This window comes from Coregonus clupeaformis, chromosome 13 (assembly GCF_020615455.1).
Source record: "Coregonus clupeaformis isolate EN_2021a chromosome 13, ASM2061545v1, whole genome shotgun sequence".
In the NCBI taxonomy this organism is placed as follows: Eukaryota; Metazoa; Chordata; class Actinopteri; order Salmoniformes; family Salmonidae; genus Coregonus; species Coregonus clupeaformis.
Window position 1 is genome coordinate 19,854,197 of NC_059204.1, and position 6,096 is coordinate 19,860,292.

Here is a 6,096-nt window from a genome sequence, read left to right on the forward strand (position 1 = left end):
ATAATATTTAACTCAATAACATTGTCCAGACACACTCCATGACTGACGCCAATTAGATCATTATTGCAGATTTTCTTTTGTGTAACTACAAAACAATACATTCTCATGAGACCTGTTGAAAAAGCAGTTTTTGGCTGTCTGACGTCAAGAATAACACCACTCACATTACTAAAATTACATGGTATAACTCATTTCTATTCAGGAGCATGTGCGCCTGTGATGCCTGGTGGCAAGGTCTGACTCCTGATGCCATTATGAGGCCAATGTACCAGCCAAATTATTTATTTTATTTATTTTTAGTCATTTAGCAGACGCTCTTATCCAGAGCAACTTACAGGAGCAATTAGGGTTAAGTGCCTTGCTCAAGGGCACATCGACAGATTTTTCACCTAGTCGGCTCGGGGATTAGAACCAGCGACCTTTCGGTTACTGGCACAACGCTCTTACCCACTAAGCCACACACACATATACACATGCATGCACACACACATACATGACAGACTGGAGCAGACACATACAGTCCATAGCGTACACACACACACAGTACAAATACACATACAGCTGAATAGATGTACACGTAAAATCTCAGCCTTCACCTCGCCCCAGGCAGAAGGGTGGATATGACTGAAAACTGACACAGACACAGAGTTTTCTCACACACACACACACACACACACACACACACACACACACACACACACACACACACACACACACACACACACACACACACACACACACACACACACACACACACACACACATAGTCCCTGGGCCATTTTCAAACAAACAAACTAAAATCATATTTTGGATGGCACTTAAAGCAGGTGCGTGCGTGCCTTTGAATGGGAGATTTTCGGATTCCAAGAATGGAGGCAATAAGTCAGCGTTATACAACCCCCCCTCTCACTTCCCATCCAACTCAATTAAATGTTGTCAGTAATTCTTGGCTCCATCCCCATGGAACCCATAGCTAAAGTACAAACCAATAAATTAACTCAGGCTTCTTACTTCCTCTGACATCCCGACAGAAACTGTCCCATCTCTGACAGATATAATATGGACACTTTAGACAGCCCTGTAGAGAACCAATGTCGGCCTGGAAACACAAAGATGTGTTTGTACGCATCCCAGTGAGGTTGTGGGTCCCTGAGGTCCACCAGAGACGTAGGCGATGTGTGCCAAGCATGTGTCCATTTTTCTCACGCCACTTGGCACAAAGAGAAAGACACCTACTCTAGATACTGCAACTGGAAGAGGGAGGGACGGGAGTTGTTGTGGTTCCGACCCACAGTATGCCAGGGATGGGGACAATAATAAAGAATGGAGCTCATCAGTTATGTACAGTGCCTTCGGAAAGTATTCAGACCCCTTGACTTTTTCCACATTTTGTTAGGTTACAGCCTTATTCTAAAATAGATTAAATTGTTTTTTTCCCCCCTCATCAATCTACACACAATACCCCAGAATGACAAAGCAAAAAAAGTTTTTTAGAAGTTTTTGCAAATTTATAAACAATAAAAACATTTACATAAGTATTCAGACCCTTTACTCAGTACTTTGTTGAAGCACCTTTGGCAGCAATTACAGCCTCGAGTCTTCTTGGGTATGACGCTACAAGCTTGGCACACCTGTATTTGGGGAGTTTCTCCCATTCTTCTCTGCAGATCCTCTCAAGCTCTGTCAGGTTGGATGGGGAGCGTTGCTGAACAGCTATGTTCAGGTCTATCCAGAGATGTTCGATACGATTCAAGTCTGGGCTCTGGCTGGGCCACTCAAGGACATTCAGAGACTTGTCCCGAAGCCACTCCTGCGTTGTCTTGGCTATGTGCTTTGGCCAAGTCTGAGGTCCTGGAGCAGTTTTTTATCAAGGATCTCTCTGTACTTTGCTCCGTTCATCTTTGCTTCGATCCTGACTAGTCTCCCAGTCCCTGCAGCTGAAAAACACCCCCACAGCATGACTGTCACCACCATGCTTCACCGTAGGGATGGTGCAAGGTTTCCTCCAGACGTGACGTTTGGCATTCAGGCCAAAGAGTTGCATCTTGGTTTCATCAGACCAGAGTATCTTGTTTCTCATGGTCTGAGAGTCTTTAGGTGCCTTTTGGCAAACTCCAAGCGGGCTGTCATGTGCCTTTTACTGAGTAGTGGCTTCAGTCTGGCCACTCTACCATAAAGGCCTGATTGGTGGAGTGCTGCAGAGATGGTTGTCCTTCTGGAAGGTTCTCCCATCTCCACAGAGGAATTTTAGAGCTCTGTCAGAGTGACCATCAGGTTCTTGGTCACCTCCCTGACCAAGGCCCTTCTCCCCCGATTGCTCAATTTGGCCAGGTGGCCAGCTCTAGGAAGAGTCTTGGTGGTTCCAAACTTCTTCCATTTAAGAATGATGGAGGCCACTGTGTTCTTCGGGACCTTCAGAGCAGCAGACATTTTTGGGTACTCTTCCCCAGATCTGTGCCTCGACACAATCCTGTCTCGGAGCTCTACGGACAATTCCTTCGACCTCATGGCTTGGTTTTTGCTCTGACATGCAATGTCAAATGTGGGACCTTATATAGACAGGTGTGTACCTTTCCAAATCATGTCCAATCAATTGAATTTACCACAGGTGGACTCCAATCAAGTTGTACAAACATCTCAAGGGTGATCAATAGAAACAGGATGCACTTGAGCTCAATTTCAAGTCTCATAGCAAAGGGTCTGAATTCTTATGTAAATAAGGTATTTCTGTTTTTTTGTTTACCTATTTACCTATGTACCTATACCTATTTTTGCTTTGTCATTATGGGGTATTGTGTGTAGATTGCTGAGTTTTTAATTTTTTTAATCCATTTTAGAATAAGGCTGTAACGTAACAAAATGTGGAAAATGTCAAGGGGTCTGAATCCTTTCCGAAGGCACTGTTTGTGTACATTATAATGCAGAATATTAATAAACTAATCTAGATGCAGCAACTCAGCCCACCTGAACACAAGACCTTATAACGTCACCTTCAGTGAAAAATAAATGGAGAGAGACGGAGAGAATGCCTTAAAGCCCCACTGTTCTCTCTGCACTGTTTCAATGAGAAGATGCTTATCGATCTATTATCATAATAGTTCAAGATGCTTCGGTAACGTCCAGTCAGTGCGAATTGAATCAAAGGCTCAGTACACAGTGTCTGTCTGTCTGGGCTGGGCTGGGAACAGATTGTCCTGTCTCAGCTAGCAACATGGACTCGGGTAGACGTAAGATAGTAAAAGTAAATCCGGGACACTACAATTAGTATGATATGTTACGTTTTGTATGGTATGTATTAATTTGTGGATGTCCATCATCCATTTCATATTATATGTTAGGAATTGCAATTCATACATTATGTTAAGAATTTGCAAAACATATCATATGTTATGAATTCCAATTCAAGGTTAGGGTTAGGAGTTAGGTTAAAGAGTTAAGAGGTTAGGGTTAGCTAAAATGCTAAGCAGTTGCATTAGTTCCAAAGAAGTGATGAAATTCGTCCACGCAACCTCTGGGTTGCTAGACGTTTGCGTTGTACGCCCATCCATTCATCCACCCAACCACCTACAATAAACACTACCATGCTACAGACAGCCGTGGTACAGACACATGATACAAGTGGGTTAAGGAGGATTCGTCAATGAATGAGCATAATGAAGTGTGAACCCATTAAATGACTAATCAGAAACCGATAATGACAATGTTATCTTCATCACAATTACCCAAAACATGAAGGTAATAATTGATATGTAAAATAGTGAAATCAAAAGACTGCATGTATGTAGTCGGATGAGTACAGGGATGAGGGACACGTTTTTTTTTTAGAATCTCTAACCGTTCAAAACATCAGCACAGATAAAAGGCACTGATGGATAATGCAGGCTGACTGAAAATGCTGTTTTTCCTTCCAGACTACATTCATGTTATTATTTATTAACACAGAATTGACATGTATCATCATCTCAATCTCAATGCCAAGACAACATACCAATTACATTATATAGTCCATCATCCTGCATTAACATTCATTGGTACAGTCTCAGCAAAATGTGCAGTAATTGTAAAAACGATCATGTGACTGACTCTCTCCCCTCTAGCCTATGTCATGCACCGTTAAACAGCACCATAACCATTTGGCAATGCAACAAGTACCATCCTCTTTAAGTGTAATAAGGCTTGTATCAGCTACCCAGAATCAAAATCTAGCTATAAGAACATGAATGTGTCCTTTCCTATAGTAAAATAAAATATTTTCTACTAGGTAAGCATAGGAATCAAGGCCTGACTACACCGTATCACTGCCCTTCAACAGGAAACCACAGTATGTACTGTAATGCATTTTCTCAGAGTGGTGCAGGGCTACAGAGAAGGCACTGTAGAGTGAGGAGCAGGGAGCAGGAGCCAAAGGCATAATTAGAGTAAAGCAGATAGATAAACATCAGTGGCCAGCAGAGGGACCTTGGGGCTCAGACTGACAGAGAGAAAAAAGGCACCTCTCTGCTATGCTCTGATCCGCTCTGACTCCCTTCTCTCTGTTGCACACACACACAGGCATGATGTATGCATACACCACACACATACATCACACATATACACCACACACACACTTGTATCCGCACGTGCACACACGCACACACACACACACACACACACACACACACACACACACAATGTAGCTACATTTGTAATACCCATTTCCCTTACAATAGCACCACCATTACTGGTATATCACTGCACTCTGCTGAACTGTGAGGGTGAAGGGACTATAGTGGCACTAGGACACTGAACTTACAACAACTCTCAGTCTCTCAGCTTTCTGTCAAAACAAGAGAAAGACTGGTAGTACTTTGTGTTCAACACCCCCTAGCTACATCAACACTTTTCACCTCGACTTCAAACCTGCCTGTTCTGGGTTCCCACCCCTCAGAAAGCCCTGCGGTGGAAGCGATGGCACATATTTGGGCACCGCTTCCCAGCCTTTTGTGTCCCTGGATTGCAGTAAGTGAATGCCAAACTCACATTGCTCTGTAGAATAAAACCTCAGCTAAGATACCAACTACTCACCTATGATAAAAAGATAGGCAGTAGCGTGTATTTATGGATGCCAAGGGAAGCCAGACTTCCCCAAGTATTTGACCAATAAAAACATTTAAATTATAAAAGATTCTCTCTGTGTTTTTTTGTAATGTCCCGTCAATTCGCAAGTAGCTGAATCTCACCGGAGAAATTATCCGCGCGAGGGAAACAGCGCCCCTCTGTCTCAGTATGTGTAGCCCATGTATCTGATGCTATCTGGACCAAAAGAGTATAACATGTTGCCACCGTAGCATTTGGCCTCCCTTGATAAAAACGGTATAAAATAAGAAGCCAATCAGCATTGAGCTGAGCTCAACTGTTGGTTGTCCTGGTGCAGTAAAACGCCCCACAAGGGAGACCAGTTTGGAATTGGCTTCAGATCAATCAAATCACTCAAAAACAAATATTTTACTTGCGCACGCACGCACACACACACACAGAAATCAATACCATGGACAGCCACATAATATTTACCAACATTGATTGGACTAAATAGTTTTTGGTATTTTAAGTTTGTTTTCAGTGTATTAAACTAAGCATATATAGCCTTGTTGATTTTATGATGTTTAAATGTTTAAGTTGAAATGGTGCTGGAATAGGGGTGCTCCTGTTGTCTTTGTGCTGACTTGCGGTAACTCTGTGGTTCTAAATCCGTAGTTGTTTAGTAAACTATGGAAAACATTAACTTCTTGACAATGCTGCAAGTGTTAACTGTTTATATGCATTATTTGCTTTGTGGACTTCACCGGACAGATGTTGCTCTCCGGTTTTGTGATGAAACAAACATATTAATTTATTCCGCTGAAGATAGGCTATTCAAATCAAAATCAAATCAAAGTTTATTGGTCTCGTATGAAGCACACGGGGATGTGTGAAACTTACTCCTCAGCCTGAAGTGTCCCCACTTGCGCCAGCGAATAGCTAGCTTTTCGCGTGGCCCGACTGGTAAGACGCTTCAAGAGGGTGCTCACGTGCGCGCAAGGTACAGTGCCTTGCAAAAGTATTCATCCCCCTTGGCGT